This window comes from Aegilops tauschii, chromosome 5 (assembly GCF_002575655.3).
Source record: "Aegilops tauschii subsp. strangulata cultivar AL8/78 chromosome 5, Aet v6.0, whole genome shotgun sequence".
Classification (NCBI taxonomy): domain Eukaryota; kingdom Viridiplantae; phylum Streptophyta; class Magnoliopsida; order Poales; family Poaceae; genus Aegilops; species Aegilops tauschii.
The window spans coordinates 113503591-113524054 of NC_053039.3; positions in this window are offsets into that span (position 1 = coordinate 113503591).

Here is a 20464-nt window from a genome sequence, read left to right on the forward strand (position 1 = left end):
GCTCCAACTACTCGAGGTACTCGCCCTCGCGGCGCTCCTTCTCTGCGTCGTGCTCCAGCTGCTCGAGGTACTCGCCCTCGCGGCGCTCCTCCTCTGCATCGTGCTCCAGCTGCTCGAGGTACTCGCCCTCGCGGTGCTCCTTGGCCAGCCTTCGCTGCCGCCATTGCTCGAGGTAGGCCCACTCCTGCGCCGGCGTCGCCCCCAACCAGACAAGTGGCGCGCTGATCCACTCGCGCACCTCCCCGGTCCATGAGTAGCGCTCGATGGGGGTTGGCGCTGGCTCGGCCTTAACGAGGGACGGCGGCCTCAACGGCGGCACGACGTAGTCGCCGCCCGCGGAGAGCGCTGTGGCCTCCGCCATGCGCGCCTGGTACGCCGCCGCCTCCTCCTCCTCCTTCCGCCGCTCATCCTCCTTGCTTTCACGAAGGGCTGCCGCCAGCGCGCCTGGTAGGCGGCCTCCGCCTCCTGGTCCTCGTCCCGCATGATGAGGGGCGGCGACGGGGAGCCATGCCGCATGTCGCGGACGCCGCGCCTCCTGGCCTCCTCGTGCTCGAACGCAAACCACTGTTCCCAAGCGGGAGAGTCGAATGCGTAGGCGGGGTCTTACCGCTGCTCCGGCATCAGCATCTGCCGTCGGCGGTGCACCTCCTCCGCATGCGCCTGCGCCGACCGCGTCGCCTCCGACACTGGGATCATCTCCGGATCCAAGCGCCAGTCGTTTGGCAGCGTTACGTCGGGGTAGGGGAGGGTGACGTGGTGCTCCCAGTGCCACTTCGCTTGGTGCACTGGGACGGTCACGCGCTACCGAGGCCCGTGGGAAGGCGCCGACGGAGGCGGGGGAGGCGGGGCAAAGGGACGGCGGGGCCCTTGCCCTTGCCGGAGAAGAAGCCCATGGCGGTGGCTAGGGTTTGTCGCCGATGGGGGAGCACAGTGGGGTGGCGAGATGGGGACGGGGGCATCTGGAAGCGGATGAGGACGGCCCCCCACCGCACGCTCGGATTAAAAAAGGTCGTCCGCCGTCGCTAACGCATGGGCCTGCGGTGGGCGGTCGTCATTAATAAAGACGACCTCGGTAGTTGGGTGACCGCCAGGTGGGGACGCGGCGGACACCGAGAGGAAGTGCGGTGCATTCGCACCGACGCATTTCAGCCTCAAATTTGGACCGCAAATGGGTCCACGCAGATGCGTTATGCGAATGGGTCGACGCGTTGGGCCAGCACTTTGGTCCGAGGCGACCCAAACGGACGGTGGCAGACAAAATGGGTATCTGCGTTGGAGTTGCTCTAAGAGTAACTATAACATAGATGCGCTATATCTGTGGCGCAAAAACTGCCGATGTACAGGACCGGGACAAAAAATCATCCCGACCACGTCCCTTATATCGGCTTGACCCATAAATTTTATTGCGATGACCTTCATATTTTCCTCCGGAGTCGTCAAATCTGCAGTCCCCCCCTTTGTCACTAGCTCTATCCTACTCACGATTTGGCGGGATAGAAACTTTCTCCCTTTCGCGCTGCCCCTTCGTGTTGCCGCCGCCGCCAATCGCTCCGGCCCCATGTCGGCTCTTCTCACCGCCCCTCCAATCGCCAGCATAGAGTTACTACAGCCACCGACCGACGTTTTTCATGTGGCGCCGCCTCGTCCCCTGGCCGGCGTTTTTCATGCGACGCCGCCCCATCCCCCCGCCGCTCCCGCAACCGTGTTCCCCATCACCTACTCCTTCCGTCACCGGCGTGAAGCAGAAACGATCCAAAGATAGATATGCCTCGTAAAAATTGATGGAGGGAGTAACTAGTACTGTACTACTACCCTTTCCAAAGAACTAGTACTGCTTGGTTGTATGGAGTAGTACTTGATGTGTCGCGTCAACTCGTGGTATGAGGAGAAGCAGCTTACTACGCCCTCTTCCTCGCCCACATGGTAGACGTTCTGTTGGGGAACGTAGTAATTTCAAAAAAATTCTACGCACACGCAAGATCATGGTGATGCATAGAACCGAGAGGGGAGAGTGTTGTCTACGTACCCTCGTAGACCGATAGCGGAAGCGTTTAACACAACGCGGTTGATGTAGTCGTACGTCTTCACGATCCGACCGATCAAGTACCGAACGCACGACACCTCCGAGTTCAGCACACGTTCAGCTCGATGACGTCCCTCGAACTCCGATCCAGCCGAGTGTTGAGGGAGAGTTTCGTCAGCACGACGGCGTGGTGACAATGTTGATGTTCTACCGACGCAGGGCTTCGCCTAAGCACCGCTACGATATTATCGAGGTGTAATATGGTGGAGGGGGGCACCGCACACGGCTAAGAGATCAATGATCAATTGTATCTAGAGGTGCCCCCCTGCCCCCGTATATAAAGGAGCAAGGGGGAGGCCGCCGGCCAAGGAGGAGAGGCGCGCCAGGAGGAGTCCTACTCCTACCGGGAGTAGAACTCCCCCCCTTTTCCATGTTGGACTAGGAGAGGAAGGGGGAAAAGGTGGAGGGGAGGAAGGAAAGGGGGGCGCCGCCCCCCTCTCCTTGTCCTATTCGGACTGGGGGGAGGGGCGCGCGGCCCTGCCCTGGCCTCCTCTCCTCTCTTCCACCTAGGCCCACTAAGGCCCATTAAGTTACCGGGGGGGGGGGGGTTCCGGTAACCTCCCGGTACTCCGGAAAAATCCCGATTTCACCCGGAACACTTCCCATGTCCAAACATAGGCTTCCAATATATCAATCTTTATATCTCGACCATTTCGAGACTCCTCGTCATGTCCGTGATCACATCCGGGACTCCGAACAACCTTCGCTACATCAAAACATATAAACTCATAATATAACTGTCATCGTAACGTTAAGCGTGCCGACCCTACGGGTTCGAGAACTATGTAGACATGACCGAGACACCTCTCCGGTGAATAACCAATAGCGGAACCTGGATGCTCATATTGGTTCCCACATATTCTACGAAGATCTTTATCGGTCAGACCGCATAACAACATACGTTGTTCCCTTTGTCATCGGTATGTTACTTGCCCGAGATTCGATCGTCGGTATCTCGATACCTAGTTCAATCTCGTTACCGGCAAGTCTCTTTACTCGTTCCGTAATACATCATCCCGCAACTAACTCATTAGTCACAATGCTTGCAAGGCTTATAGTGATGTGTATTACTGAGTGGGCCCAGAGATACCTCTCCGACAATCAAAGTGACAAATCCTAATCTCGAAATACGCCAACCCAACAAGTACCTTTGGAGACAGCTGTAGAGCACCTTTATAATCACCCAGTTACGTTGTGACGTTTGGTATCACACAAAGTGCTCCTCCGGTAAACGGGAGTTGCATAATCTCATAGTCATAGGAACATGTATAAGTCATGAAGAAAGCAATAGCAACATACTAAACGATCGAGTGCTAAGCTAACGGAATGGGTCAAGTCAATCACATCATTCTCCTAATGATGTGATCCCGTTAATCAAATGACAACTCATGTCTATGGCTAGGAAACATAACCATCTTTGATCAACGAGCTAGTCAAGTAGAGGCATACTAGTGACACTCTGTTTGTCTATGTATTCACACATGTATTATGTTTCCGGTTAATACAATTCTAGCATGAATAATAAACATTTATCATGATATAAGGAAATAAATAATAACTTTATTATTGCCTCTAGGGCATATTTCCTTCACGTTCAACAGTTCATTCCGTGTCAGAGTGTCGGAAGCATATAGTACCATCATTGTAGGACTTCAGTAAGAGCCAAACACAAGGTTAATTGGAGTACTAGTAGTACTAATATAGGCAACAACCGCTATTGTATAAAATTGCCACGTCACATATATAGCGAAAGATGTGCCACTTTTTTTCTCTCTCATAAAGGGTGTTCAAGCCCATGTAATAACCGGCTTCCCTCCTCTCTCATCCATAGGAAGGGATGATGCGAGAAAAGTTGACCGAGCTTCGACCGAATCGCACAGCCTAGCTGTCATGTCTAGGAGTAGTAACAGTGTACTACCTCCCTTTCGGTTTAGAGCATGGTTAATAGTATAGTTAGTTGATGGCTATACGATGTTGCCATGTCATCTATAGCCAAAGTTATAGACATCACGTATAATAGTTGGATGTAAAGATGCGCTACTTTATTAATGCATGGCCCATGTCCCACTCTCACATAGTGCTTAGGAGTAGGTGTTGCAGCTGGCTCTTATTATGTAGCCGGCTCCTCTTCTCTCCTCTTCTGTCACCTCCATGTCAGCAGAAATATAATATTTTAACTCTTATAGCCCGCTTACGTAAGCTTATTGTACTTGCTCTTAAAGGGTTTAATTCAAAAATATTCCCAACCAAAGCAGATGATGAGTGGTAGAATACATTTTCTATTAGTTTGCAAAAGTATTTAGTTTGTGCCCTCGTTTCTCTCAAAAACTCATGTATTACCGATGTATTAATTGCAACATATGCATACATGATTATTAAATGACCAAGAACTTTACATGTACCGATGAGTTTTTTATTATTATTTGCATGCAACAATTTAATCCGACTCTAAATCTGAGCCTGTGATGAGAAACAATAGAACATGAGACTAACAAATGGCGGCACAAAATATTGAGACATGCATCCAAATTGGAAATGAGGGAGATTAGAAGACTGTAGCCAGATCGTGCAGGCCTAGTACTCCAAAACTAAGGGCATATCCAAAGTTGGCCCGCAATTATCTGTGGTATATGTCCGTTTTTATGTTCAAACGTGGTCCGTGGACATGATGCGGGAGCGAGCCGTCCAATGCTAATCACGTAGTATCGAGTTAGGAGGAGAAAAAGTAGGTGAGGACCATGCATGTGGTGGGATATTTGTGATTTTAGTGTCTTGTTGAGAGGGGAGGGGTACCATGCATGTACTGTTGGGAGAAGAGAGAGAAGAAGGGGACCATATGATTGGTCAAGTGCATTTCCAGACTCCGGCAAATCCCGCCACGTTTGTCTCTCGAATATCATAATCTGTAGGACTGCTAAGCAGACATATACAAGTCCCCATTGGATGAAAAAGTGGTCCGGGCACTATGTTCTGGACATGTAATGGATGTTTGAGGGTTCGCTTTGGAGATGCCCTAATGCCTAGTACAACTTCTTCTTCTTGGGGGGCTAGTACATGGGAGCACAGAATGACGACGCCGGAGAGACCAATAGAGAGTACTCAGTGGGTCCAAGTTACGGTATCACGTACCGGGTGGCTTATCGAAGGGAGCCCTGCCCGATGCTTAACTAGAGGCAATAAGGCCAAGGCAAAGGCGAAACCCTCAGGAGGGTGTCGCAGACCTTCTTATCCACCAAGGCAAAGGCGGCGGAAGGAGAGATCACATTTGCCCTCTATGTAAACCTTAGACCTCCGCCGCCTATATAAGGGGAGGTCAGGGAGCCCTCATCCTATCTAATCTCAGATAGCAACTCTCGGTAGCAACATCAAACATCATTTTAACCAATCGCACGAGGTATTCCTACACCATGAATAATCAAAGCAAGCAGGATGTAGGGTATTACTCTATGGAGTCCCGAACCTGGGTAAAAGCTTTGTGCGACCTCCGATCCAAGACTTTCAGCTGCACTTGGACCCCTACCAAGGGATCTAACGGTATTTTGCACTGTCAGTTGGTCGCCAGGTAGGGCGGCGCGTGTTGAGAAACGTGGTAGAAAAAGAATTTATTCTACGATCACAGTCGAGGAACACTATGAAGATGCATACGAGGTTTAGATCGGATCATTACCAATTTTGAGTTGTAGCAGAAGAAGAGTTGGTGTAGATAATCGATGAAGTCCCTCGAACTGAAGACCGAAAGCACGACTCTCTACAGATTGCAAGCATACATGCTTCATGATCCAGCAGCACTTTGCCATCCAAAGCTAATCGTCACCGAAGAATTAGAGGGAGAATATCAACTCCAAATTAGAACTAGAACTAGAGAACAAGAGGAGGCTCCAAAACTTGTGTTCTAAGGGCTGCCCCTGCCCCTATTTATATGCTGAGCCCTGGGGTCACAACTTTGGGAGGGGGCCTTGATGACCCACAAGTATAGGGGATCTATCATAGTCCTTTCGATAAGTAAGAGTGTCGAACCCAACGAGGAGCAGAAGGAAATAATAAGCGGTTTTCAGCAAGGTATTCTCTGCAAGCACTGAAATTATAGGTAACAGATAGTTTTGTGATAGGATAATTTGTAACGAGCAACAAGTAACAAAAGTAAATAAAGTGCAGCAAGGTGGCCCAATCCTTTTTGTAGCAAAGGACAAGCCTGGACAATTTCTTATATAAAGGAAAGCGCTCCCGAGGACACATGGGAATTATCGTCAAGCTAGTTTTCATCACGTTCATATGATTCGCGTTCGGTACTTTGATAATTTGATATGTGGGTGGACCGGTGCTTGGGTGCTGTCCTTACTTGGACAAGCATCCCACTTATGATTAACCCCTATTGCAAGCATCCGCAACTACAAAAGAAGTATTAAGGTAAACCTAACCATAGCATGAAACATATGGATCCAAATCAGCCCCTTACGAAGCAACGCATAAACTAGGGTTTAAGCTTCTGTCACTCTAGCAACCCATCATCTACTTATTACTTCCCAATGCCTTCCTCTAGGCCCAAATAATGGTGAAGTGTCATGTATTCGACGTTCACATAACACCACTAGAGGAGAGACAACATACATCTCATCAAAATATCGAATGAATACCAAATTCACATGACTACTAATAACAAGACTTCTCCCATGTCCTCAGGAACAAACGTAACTACTCACAAAGCATATTCATGTTCATAATCAGAGGAGTATTAATATGCATATAGGATCTGAACATATGATCTTCCACCAAATAAACCAACTAGCATCAACTACAAGGAGTAATCAACACTACTAGCAACCTATAGGTACCAATCCCAGACTTAGAGACAAGAATTGGATACAAGAGATGAACTGGGGTTTGAGAGGAGATGGTGCTGGTGAAGATGTTGATGGAGATTGGCCCCTTCCCGATGAGAGGAGCGTTGGTGATGACGATGGCGATGATTTCCCCCTCCCGGAGGGAAGTGTCCCCGGCAGAACAGCTCTGCCGGAGCCCTAGATTGGTTCCGCCAAGGTTCAGCCACGTGGCGGCGGAGTCTCGTCCCAAAAGCTTGCTTATGATTTTTTCTCGGACGAAAGACTTCATATAGCAGAAGATGGGCACCAGAGGGCCACCAGGGGGCCCACGAGGCAGGGGGCGCCCAGGGGGGTAGGGCGCGCCCCCCACCCTCGTGGCCAGGGTGTGGGCCCCCTCTGGTATTTTCTTCGCTCAGTATTTTTTATTATTTCCAAAAATAAACTCCGTGGAGTTTCAGGACTTTTGGAGTTGTGCAGAATAGGTCTCTAATATTTGCTCCTTTTCCAGCCCAGAATTCCAGCTGCCGGCATTCTCCCTCCTTATGTAAACCTTGTAAAATAAGAGAGAATAGGCATAAGTATTGTGACATAATGTGTAATAACAGCCCATAATGCAATAAATATCGATATAAAAGCATGATGCAAAATGGACGTATCAGGCCTCACCAAAGTCGGTTTGGACTACAAGCAAGAGTACTCCTCAGATTCCAACATGAAATGCCAAGGTTCCTGGTGTTTCCAGAAATGCCACAGACCTCAGCGTTTGGCCAAAGGGGGAAATGCTAGGGACCCTAGCGCCTGACCTCTGTCCTTCGCAAAAACCCCTTTTGCAACGACCTAAGGCTTCGTGGGCCTTACCCCTCGGCCCAGCCAAGGTGTCCTCGCATTAGGGACCCTTTGGATTTATCTGAAAGGTCCTGTAACCTTTTGGACATCACCAAAAGTTCCTAGGATCTTCCCAGAACCTCCGAGAACATTTTTGGAAACATCTGAAAGTCTTTCAGAACTCTCTCAAAACTATTTCTTATATTCCCAGAACTATTCCAAGAACATCTTCTCATAACTCTCCTCCACTAACACTCAACAAATCATGATTCCCTTACGTTTGTAACCCTATAGGTTCAATAAAACATAGATATGAATGAAAATCCCTTTCGTTCAATGATCAGTAGGAAACCATGGACATCCATATTGATCAAGAGCGAGGTCATGGTGATGGGCTAATCTGACTTGAAGAAGCATCGAATTGTGAACCGGCTTAGTTTTCACCTAGGTTCCTTCCCTACGACCTACCTAGGCATGCTGATTAGCGATTCCCATATCATGGAAAGGGACCTCAGCCCGACGACCACGAAGGTCCAGCATAGAGTTGAACCGTGACAAGGACGGTGGCATTCCAGAGCAGCGAGGGTGGTCCTCATTAACTCGTCCGTGACCAGCATGCCGATGCAATTAATGTGATTCTATAGTTTGCATGAATTCCTTCACCATGATATTGCCAAATATCAGTCCCGGTTCTTCTGGGCTGGAAAGGGTGATAAGTAGAAATACCACATGGTCAAGTGGTTCGAGATTTGCATGCACAAGGACCAAGGTGGATTGGGGTCATCTCGTTCAAGCGCATGAATATTGCCCTTCTCTCCAAATGGTTTTGTGAAGGATTGCCACGGGGGAAGGTGGGCTGTGGCTAGACATTATCCGTGAAGTACTTGCACGGAGAGCCTCACTACAAAAAAAAGACACATCCGTGACATTTTGGGAGGAACAAATTTTTTTCTATCATACTTATGAGACTTCTATGACGATAATTGTTACAAAACCCGGTATCATCATAGATGTGGTGGCCTCCTACTTCTATGACAAAAAATCATGACAAAAATGGGCTTTTCGTCCTGGGTGGGCCGGAGACGCGGCTGCATGACATTCTTTGGGCCGTCCATGACGAAAAAAACCGTGGTAGAAGCGAGGGCGAGGAAAATATCGGGGAGTTCCCGGTTACGGTGGGTGGTCGGGGCCGAGTGATGCGCGTTTCTCTCGTACGTACGCACGTGTGTGCGAGGTGTTGCACTCTAACTGAACCCGAACGTGGCGTTGGGCTCTAACTGAACCCGAGCGATTGCACTGCAGGCTACGCGTTACTGAACCCGAGCGATCGACCGATCCCTTGCTGTTAACTGAACCCGAGTGATTCCTTTGCTACTGCTGCTAACTGAAGCCGATCGATGCTGCCTCTGGATGAACAGTGAGTGTTGTTGGGGGGGGCGGTTTGGATGAACAGTTCCCGGTGGGGGGGTTGGATGAATAGGAACCCGTGGTAGTAGAGGCCGTTGCCGCTGGATGAACAGGACCCTGATCGATCGAGCCGGTTGGGGTGGATGAACAGGACCCCGTGGAGGGCTGGATGAACAGGACCCCGTGGAGGGCTGGTTGAACAGTAGCCGGTGGAGGGCTGGTTGAACGGTAGCCAGTGGAGGGCTGGATGAACAGTAGCCTGTGGAGGGGTGGTTGAACAGGACCCCGTGGAGAGGGCTCATTGAACAGTAGCCGGTGGAGGAGCGCGTGGTGGAGGCTGGATGAACATGAGCCCGTGGATGAACAGTCGCAGGTGGAGGCTGGAGGAGGTCGACGGTGGATGAACAGTAGCCCGTGGAGGCAGTCGGCGGTGGAGATGAACAGTATCCCGTGGAGTCCCGTTTTGCGGTACGCCACACCCCTCCCGATGAACAGGACCCCCGTTTCGACCGTAGCACACCAACACAAGTCTGTTTCCTCCATTTTGCGGTACTCCACACCCCTCCCGATCAACAGGACCCCGTTTCGATTGTAGGAGGTCCGTTTCTTCCGTTTTGCGGTACGCCAGACCCCTCCCAATGAACAGGATCCCGTTTCGACCTTGGCCGGTCGAACACAAGGCCGTTTCCTCCATTCTGCGGTACGCCAGGCATCATTTCCATCGGCTGTTCCGTCCAAGCCGGTTGGCTCCCGATGAACAGCACGCGTTTCGTTGCCTCCCGATGAACACGACGCATTCCGTTGCCTCCCCATGAACACGACGACGACACAGTTTCTCTGTTCCGACCCAGCCATGTACACGAGCCCTGGCCGTACATATGCGCGAGTAGGCGTTCGAGACCTCGCCTGTATGTACGTACGTGGCCGTATTTTCTTTCTTGCACCCTGGCCGCTGTACGTACGTGTACATGCTACGTGCGCGCCTCTACTACGACATGTGCCCTTCCTTACTCGGCCACGGTTCATCGCTGCAGCCTGCAGACAGGCCGATCGACCAGTATGTATGTACACGTTCGCCACCAGAATGACAACGCTACGTACGCTTCGACCAGGTGGGTCCCGACTGTCAGGCACTTCCTTGCGTGCGAAGATGTAGCTTGTGGGTCCCAACAGTCAGAGGTGAAATATTTTTTTCATGAAATAAGGTGGCCCGTCCAGTGGGTCCCTGCTGTCAGGTGGAGGAATCATTATTTTCCGCGTAATAAGGAGGCATTTCCTTGCTGCGGCCGTGGACCCAGCTGTCAGCCTCTCCACATACAGTACTCTGCCGATGGAAGTCGTTCTTTGACCACATTGACCATGCCACGCCGAGAGCACCAGGGCGGTGGACAACGGCGAGGCCTAGGAAGGGGACGACGCGGAGCCGGGGAAGACGCAGCAGTGGATGCCCACGCGGAGGGGAGTACGTGGGTTGACTGCTTCGGCTACGGTGTGAGGCTGCCGTCGCCGGAGAATAACAGGAGTTGTGGGTGAGTATAGAGGGATGGCATGGCCAGCGGTGGCAGCACAGGCAGACACGAGAGGCAGGAGTAGGCGGCACGGCTGACTCTTGTTTGGCCGGCTGGAGCAAGAAGACCAGAGGTTGAAGAAGCAGTACGGCCGTTGGATGGACATCGTACGGTCACTGGAGCTAGAATCGTTCATATTGACTAAGTTGACAAAGCCCTCCGCCCCGTCATCTTAGTAGGCCCACAAGTCAGCCTCCCATATGGTGGGTCCCAGCTAGCAGGGGGAGTATTAATTTTTTGTGTGTGATAAGGAAGCACTTCCTTACGTGCTAAGATATATCTGGTGGGTCCGAGCTGTCAGCGGCGGGAACGTTTTTTCGCGAAATACAGAGGCCCTTTCGGTTGGTCCCAGATGTCAGGTGGAGGAATCATTATTTTGCGCGTATTAAGGAGGCATTTCCTTGTGTGCAGCCGTGGACCCATCTGTCAGCCTCTCCACGTACAGTCCATGTGGCACCCCGGCTCAGAGCAACCAGTTTACCTTGTATTGCCAGCCCAGAGACCATGTCTTCTGGCAACACACAACATCTTGGTACAGAAAGCAACCGCTTTATTGATACTAGCGGAACATGGTTCATATTACAACGAGTTGTGAGGCCAAGCGGCACACACGGTGCGGCTGAATAATATGTACATTATTTAGTGAACATAAAGGGGGCCTCGATCGTGACAACTACGCGGCAGCGGAACAACGGCGAAGCGGAACTCCATAGCACAGGGACACCGATGTGGACACGATCTAGACTCGGACAACACTCCTTTCCAACGAGACTTTCCTGAAAGCTGGCATGACACGCCAGGTCAGTACATTGAATGTACTTGCAAGCTCACAACAAGCATAAACATAATGACAAACAATATCATGACAATTAACCAATTAAATAATTAATGCAAAATCATACTAGGGATGGAGTGATCATAATCTCGTGCCTTAAGTCTCTCAGACTTGCTTACCAAACGGTGATCTCTCTTGGATCACAAACGGACCAACATCTTGGTCTTTAATCGGGTTACCTCATAACCAAACGGTGATCTTACTCGGATCACAATTTGACCAAAAACTTGGCCTCCAGCATCAAGATGCTTTCTCAACCATCCTTTCCAACAGTGCAAAGTTATTATCTTAGTGTGCAAAATTTATTTAAACATTGACCCATGGTGTGACCTACTTTCGAGCGTGTCCGTAACCGTGGACTCGGCTATCGATAGATTTAATACACTCTACAGAGGTAGCACACTGTACCCACACCACGGAACCCATGGCCTCGCACTCCCATTCGGGTGGACCAACGGCATTCCGACAGAACCCATCCCGTGACACTCTCCCGGCCACTTTGACTCACTCCCCACTGGGCTAAGTCCTGTGGCCCCGTGCCTACCAAAGACACCAACGGCCACCGTCGTGGCAAAACATAAACGGTCCCAAACGGGGACAAGGTACCATAACAACAACGGGCACACAAGGTTATGTCTGCTTACCGGGCCAGGGTAACGCACGCCCATAACCTTCCCTCGTTGGAGGCACCGACCAGAGGCATGACAACGGACCGAATAAAGACCTTTCCACAAAGGCAAATGTGGTTGCACTGGGGAAAAACTCGATTCAGTGGCACCATGACCCGATCAACGATATGTTCAAGTTGAGTTAATGTCAGGTTCAACTTAAAGTGAAAGTAATCGGTGTCATGATATGCCATGAGAAATGCAACACTAATAAATATTCACCACATATCATTAGAAATAACTGGGTCAACTCCATCAAGTACTAAGCATAGATATCAATAACTCATAACACCTCTCTGGTTATGTTTACTTAGCAAATTAACCATGACAATATCTTAGCAAAATTCTTTCCTTACTCAAGAAAATATTAAGCCAACTAATTCTTTTCCATAAACAAATTACTTCTTCATAAGCAAATATTACTTCTAATGTCTTAAACTAGCTTAGTTAGTTTTAAACTTCTGTAACCTAACCATATCAACTTAAACAAGCATCCAACAGAATATATATATATATATTAGTGATTTAAATGCATGGACTAAATCATTTTTTCAAGTTGAAAAATCACAAATATTGCAATGACACCATGAAAATGTTGCTGTGGCTTGCCTCGGTGCAAATGAGGTTCACACTCCTCCTGGTGATCCTCAAGACAAGCTTCACCTTCTGAAAACAATTTTAAATACAAAAAGAAAATATCAAGAACCACTCTGAAATTCACCAGAAAATCTAGACAGCAGAGATAAATCTCATTTTTGGTGAGCTGCTAGATCTTTTCATTAAGAAAACAATGCAAAAAGAATCAATTCATTTGGACTTATGGTTAAAAAGTTGTGTCTGTTTGAAGCTTTCTGAATAATTTGAATTTGAATTAAATAATAAAAAAACAGAACTGGGGGGTGACGTCGAAGGCGTCAACCCGCGGGGCGCCTCCACTCGTACCGCTTCGGGCGCGGCCAGAGTGGCTAACTAGCGGGCCCCGCTAGTCAGGTGAGAGGGAGGGGGAGAGGGAAACAGAGCATGGCGGAGCTTCGCCGGAGCTCACGCCGGCGAGGAGGGCATCTTGGCCCGAGCTAAAGGGATGGATCGAAAGAGAAGACGAAGGCGCACCTGCCCGTACCCATAGATTAGCTAGGAGTGGTCGGACGGCATCGGAACGGGCCTCTCCAGCGGCGACAGAGGGCGGAGGTCGCCGGAGTTGGAGATGACGGCGACCAGAGGCTGCACCAGTGGCCCCAACTGGGTCGGACGGCACCACTGACGCACGACAGAGGCTTTGGTAGAGTGGCCCGAGCTTGGGAGGGGCTGGAGTTGCAGTGCCGACCCGAGGGGATCGCCGGCGAACTCGAGCTCGGGGACACGGCCCGAGGCCTGCCTGGCCGGGCTAAGGCTTCCTACTCGTTTGTGGAGTGTGTGAGAGGGCTTGGTGATGCTCGAGAGGGCAGGGGAGGGCTGTATTTATAGCCGAGCGAGGTGAGGGGTTCGGGCTCCGCCGGAGGACACCTAGACACGGCGCCCGACAACAAACGGCGTTAGTGAGCGTGGGGGAAGGCGACGCAGCTTACGCGAGCACTGTGGGCGGGCGGAGACGAGCACATGAGCGAGGGGGTGGCGACGAACACAGTGCGCGACGCACTGTTGGGTTGCCTGGACCGCGCCCGTGCTCGCTGCGGCAAGCTCCGGCGTCGACGAGCGCCAGGAGAGAGTTAAGTGAGTAGAGACGGGGATGGTGGCGAGGTTTGGCGAGGTGCGGCAGGCGGGGAAGCGAGCAAGCGCCGAACAGAGCGCTCGGCGGCACTCAAAGCGCGGCGACAAGCAGGTTGGCACCGTGCGCACGCGTGGTCACCGCGTGAACTTCGGCATAGAGCCACGGCTGGCCCTAATTTCATGTCTGGCGTGTAGTCCTTAGTGTTTTGGGTAGAACCAATGCTTGGAGTCGAGCTCAGGTGCAGTAAGATGGAGTTTCACTACAAGGTAAGTTTCTGGATAGTAACTTTGAGAGCTTACTGTGGTCAAAATACTAAGAGTTGGGAGCTGAGCTTTGGAGGTTAGCAATATCTAGGAGGGTAGTGATGCACAAGAAAATTCAGCAGCATTGGAGCAAGTAAAATGGTAGTTGCTGTAGAAACTACCATTTCTGTCCAGAATAGAAATATTTCTGTAGCAAAAATATTCCCAAAAGTGATGCAATATTTTTGCTCGGGAAGGTGTCCTAGGGTTCATAGAATATTTGGGAATTTCCCAGATTTTTGTGGGCAAGAAAAATTGGGGTTGCTTTGGAGCATAAGTGGCTGGTTAGGGTTTTAGAGGGGAGAAATGAATATTTTCCATTTAAGAAAAATATTCATAATATTATTTTGAGGTTGATCAGAGAAGAAATGATAGCTAGAGAGAGAAATGAGTCACTTGGGTGAAAGTCAAGGTGGTGCCCAAGTGTTTAAGTCCAACTGAAGAGATTCAAAACTCCAAATTCAAATTAAAACCAAATAAAACTAGAAGAAGAAGAGAGGGCAAAAACCAGGCTGTGACAAACCTCCCCCACTTAGGATGAATCTCGTCCTCGAGATTTGGTTGCTCGGGAAAACAATTCTGGATAATGTGCCTTTTGAAATTCTTCTCGTTCCCAAGTGGCTTCTGCCTCTGTGTGATGCTCCCACTGAACCTTGTAAAACTTTCTTGTTTTACTACGAGTGACCCTTTCCATCTCATCCAAAATTCTGAACGGTTGCTCTTCATATGTTAAATCCTTAGCCAAATCTATTTCTGTCATAGCAGTCTTTTTCTCGGGCGGCGATATACATCGCCTCAACTGTGAGACATGGAACACATTGTGTACTTCTGACAATTCTGGGGGCAGTTCCAACTGATATGCAACAGTACCCACCCTGGACATAACTGGGAATGGACCAATAAACCTGGGTGCCAATTTTCCATGAGTCTTGTCGTAGAATTGTCACGACAGATGTCCTCGAGCTAGGACTTAGTCGTGGAGCCATCGCAGCTAGGAAGCTTAAAGGGGTTAAACGGGACAAGGAACACGGGGGTTATACTGGTTCGGCCCCTTACGGTGAAGGTAAAAGCCTACGTCCAGTAGAGGTGGTATTGATTATGGTTTCGATGACCAGGGAGCTTGATTGCTATGCCTGGCTCTCGACGAGATCTTACTTGTTCCTAAACCGCCGCCGGGTCGTCCCTTTATATAGAGAGGTTGACGCCCGGCGGCTCCCAGAGTCCCGGCCGGCTCATAAGAGTGTCCGGCTCGGACTCTCAACTATTCTTGCCTTACACTACAAGTCTTGCCATACGGCGGTTTATCACTACGGGCGTTAAGCCATCTCCGGGTCTTAGGCCCATCATTGACCCGCCGTCTTCGAGCTCGGTACTGGGCTTCGCGTGATGACCATTATGAGTAACCCGGCCCCTCCTGGCGGGTGACTCTAAGGGTTATATCCTCAACATTAGGCCCCAGATTGATTTGAACCGGTTCATGTCAATCTTCAATTCCTTTGAGAGAAAAAGATCTTCCGGCTTATGGTCATGCGAAGCTTATAACCCGCCGTGACGTCATCTTCTAGATTCCTGGTAACCCGCCATGACGTCATCTTCCATTAAGTCCATTTTTTTATCCCACCATATCCTCAACGGATCTTATCTTTAAAGGCCATCCCGAAAATCGAGGCGTTTTTGTGGTGAGATAATCGCGCCGTGGCCTCCTCGTTTCTCGCGCCCACTTATGAGCCTCACTTTATAAATAGCCCGGCCCATGAGCCTCCAGTCACTCGTCGCTTCCATCTTCTTCCTCCTCTCGCCACTGTGCTGCCGCCCGAGCTCCGCCGCCACCGCCGCGGGTTTCCTCGTCTTCATCAACTCAGGCTGCTGCATCAACCTGACGTGACCAGAGAAACACGACGAACCCCCGCTGTAACTCCGCACCTGTAAGTCCCTGCACCTCTCCACCGTAGATCCGCATTAGGGTTCCACTGTTCTTCCTCTGTTCTTCGCTGTTCTTCTCGAATTCTCTGTAGTTCTGCCACTATAGTCATGTTTGATCCAAGAGTAGTATAGAGCTCCTGCGGTAGTTGTTGCACATCCATTTTTCCACTAGTAGATCCCCTTTGTTTGAAATAAGATCCCACTCTGAATCCATGAACTTCTTCTGCGTCAGTTCTAGGTCTAGAAATTTTTCCTTTTAGCCAACCGTTTGATCCAAAATAATTACTGCGATCTGTGAAACTTGTTTTCACCACACTTAGTCAAAAATTGCATCTGCTGAGCTATGGCGGCTCACATTTCCGGCTTAAAAGAAGCCACGCGCTGTAAAATTTCCGGCTCATTTATGATAAAGTTGTAGACAATTTGAGTTACTCACGATACCTTCAGCGGCTTAGATAACCCGATGCACTTAACCATATGTCATTAGGCCCCTCTCATAAGCCGCCATTGAGTATTAAACTGTAGACGTCTGCCGGCTTATAATTGAACCGGACATTTTCCTTTTGTCATAGGCTTCATCTTTCACAATGCCTCCTAAAGCTCCCAAGGCACCCATCACGTGCAACTGGATGAGATCCAATGTCACCGACGACACTTTAGCTGATTTCGTAAAGACGGGTTACTTGCCCAAGAAGGAAATCATGTCTTATCGTGCCCCTGACCCGTCAGAGGAGAGACCTCAACCTAGAGATGGTGAGGTGGTGATATTTGCTGATCACATGAGCCGGGGCTTCACACCGCCCGGCTCAAAATTCTTTAGGGATGTTCTGAACTTCTTCGGTCTGCGGCCGCAAGACATAGGACCCAATTCCGTGTCAAATATATGCAACTTCCAAGTATTCTGCGAAGTCTATCTTGGAGAAGAGCCCAGCCTGCTGCTCTTTAGAGAGCTATTTTATCTGAACCGCCAGAATGAGTGCGCCAACGGGCCAAGCCTGGAACTTGGTGGAATCTCCATTCAACGCCGGAGAGACTGCCTCTTTCCTTATGCTGAGCCGCCAAGCCATCCAAAGGACTGGAACCAGACGTGGTTTTATTGCCAGGACACGTCTCCGGCTGACGAGAGCCCTCTGCCTGGCTTTCGTGCCATGCGTCTGGAGCCAAATCACCCTCTGCCAGACAAACTCTCTCAAGCTGAGCGTCAACCTCTGATCCCCACCATCAATAAGATCAAGGCTCTCTTGGGAAACGGCCTCAACGGCATCGATCTGGTCCGGGTTTGGATCTCTTGGCGGGTGATCCCCTTGAGCCGCCGCCCCGGCTTAATGTGTGCTTACACGGGCTGGAAGGATGACCCTCTGCGGCATAGCCCCAACGATCTTCCTGAGGACGTTGTGGACGACATGACCAAGTCTCTCCTGAATGAGAGCTTAGCCGACTGTGGGAGAACCGGCCTGAACCCCTTCTGCCAAGCTAACCCGGCTCCGGCGGTAAGCCACTGACCTGAACACCTTGGTTTTCTTTTTAATAGTTTCCATCTGAACCTTAAGAAATCTTTGCTGTATGTTCAGGCTAATGACAAGTTCTGGAAGGTCAAATATGACCATGAAGCGGCCAAAAAAGCCAGGAAGGCTAAGAAAGCCGCCAGGAGAGCCGCTCCCCGCAAGAAGGGAAGCAGGCCTACTGCCTCAGAGCTGCTTCAGCTAAGTGACAGCTCCGAGTCAGAGGTAACCCCTGAATCTGTAGGCTCTTGTTTTGTTTCTTGCTTATTCCTATCCACCTTATCGATACTGATCATCAGCAGGATGACACCGGAGCAAGTAACCCGGTGACTGAAGAGGTAACGACAGTTTCCTCTGACTCGGAGCCCTTGCCAAGGCCGAAAGTCCGAAGAGTAACCCGGAAAGTAAGATTTTCACATCCTTTAGCTTATGAAGATCCTCAATTTCTTTTGAAGCAACAGATTCATGAGAGCCGGCGGCACACCCGGACCAACAAGGATGCAGACCTCTCCTCCGGCTTACCTGAAGCGTCAAGGAAGCGCCGGACCGAGGTTATCCCCAACTTATATCCTTTTCATCTTTTGGCGGGCGTTATACGTCAGCCGCTCAATTCTTCTGACTCAAATTATCAGGAAACTTCACCTTCCTCTGGTAACTCTATGCAATCGAACCTGCTGGCTTTCAAGACCGCACCCGGGTAATGATGATCATCTCTTGTTGTGCTTATCTTTACTCATGCTTTGTACTAACCTTTTGTCCTTTCAGTGCCAGGCAAAACTCAGCAAGAGGGCGAAGAAGAACAAACCGGTCGAAGAGCCGGTCTTGACTGAGCCGGAGGTTTCAGCTCAAGAGCCGCCAGCTGCCTCTGCTCCTGAAGCCACCGCTCCAACTGACGAGCCAGCCATGGAGACTTCTACCAATCCGGATATCTCCAGCCCGGCTCAGCCGGCCAATGACCCGGACGTGGTAATCACCCGGACGGAGTTTGTCGAGCCGGGGAGACCCACTGCGCTGGCTAAGTGCTCTGCCAAGGAAGAATTGCTAGAGCGCCGTAGGGCCAAGCTGGACATCACCAACTACGCTAACTTGAGCATTGGAGATATCATCTCCGGCTATGTCAATCAGGTGCACAGCAGCCGGGATCTGGAGATTGACATGGTGAAGCAGATACAGCAGAAATCTGAGGTACCACTCTCTTGCTTACTGCATAGTCATATTTACCATACTAGCCCCCAAGTCTACTACTTATGATAGAATACGTTGTAGACTTCACTTCCGGCCTACTTTCATGAACCGGCAATTCATTGATAGAACCTTTCAGCATACATTAGCCCCCAAGTGCCAAGTGTCTTTGCTTGGAAAGTGCTTGGGACTTTAAAGTTGTATAATAATTATTCATACTATAACCCGGAAATTGTACAGGCTGCTTGCAAAAAATTTGAGGCTGATATCTCTGAGCTGAAGAACCGCCTGAAGACTCAGGAAACTGAGACCCGGAAGGCCAACGCTAAATTTGAATCCAATGTTGCTGCTCAAGAGAAGTTGAAAAAGAAGTTTGAAACTGAAAGGAAAACTTGGGCCGAAGAGAAGGCTGCTCTGGTCAGCCGGGCCGAACAGGCGGAAGCGGCTCTGACGGAGAGAACCACCGAACTCTCCGGCTTAAAACGCCATGTGTCACAGATGGTCGCCGCAATCTTCGGTAAGTCATTCTGCCGGCTTTCAACAAGTTTACAGTCTTTATGTCTCATAACTCCCATCATTGCTAGCGGCTTATCTTACTTTGTTAAACAGGTCCCAGAAGCGCCAACCTCAATCAAAATGTGCTGACCAAGCTGAAGGCCGTGTACACTCTAGTGGAGCAACTCTACACCGGGTCACAGCGCGCCTTGGCCGTTGTGGCCCTGTCCAATGAGGTTCTGACTCACCTGGCGGACGTACTTCGCCGGCTTGCCGTTCTTCCTCAGTGTTTCCAAGAGCTGCGACGGGCCTCTGCAAGAGCCGGAGCCATAGCTGCTCTGAGCCGGGCCAAGGCTTTCCTTCCAGAGCTAGACCCGGCTGACATCGCACTCGGATACCCCAGCCTGAAGGAAGATGGCACCCCCTTCGACCAAAAAGACTTTGCTGCCTGTGTGATGATCGTTCGCCCGGTGGCCACCCTGATTGGGAGTGACACCGACCTTACCAAGTACCAGCCGGGCTACGACGCAGAGAATCAGAGGATCCCCACTTCGCGTTATGAAGCCATCAGCTTGGTCCCGCCGACTCGTAAGCACACCTTTGCCCCAGAAATTGACCCGGCCGGGTTAATTGACGAGGAGGCTCAATTTGAAGCTTTGAGCGGCATTGACTGGAAATCGTCCACCTTCCAGGTCATGGGAACAGCCGGAGGAGCGGAGAGGGATGAGCCGGAAGCTTCGACTCCACAAGCACCTTGATCTTTAGACGGCTTATGGTTGCACCTTAGAGCAATGCCTCACCTTTTGGACTCGGGGAGTCTTGTAATAGAGTAGGACAAACTTGTTAATCTTGTCGTGCCATCATGCACATGTTGAATGCTTAGCTCCGTTAAAGTTGCTTCCTTATATTCCTCCGGGTCATAATTGATCATTTATTGTCCTTAAGCTCGAATAGCTGTCTTTAACCATCCTGCATAGAAAAACAAGTCACAAGTCTCGAGGCGGCTTACCGCACTGAGAACCATAAACCTTACATACATAACCTGGAATAGGAATTAACAATCCTTAAAGACTGGCCCTCCATTACCTCTTTGATGTAACCATAATGGCATACTTACGGGCCTTCAAGTAGAGTTTCGGCTTATGT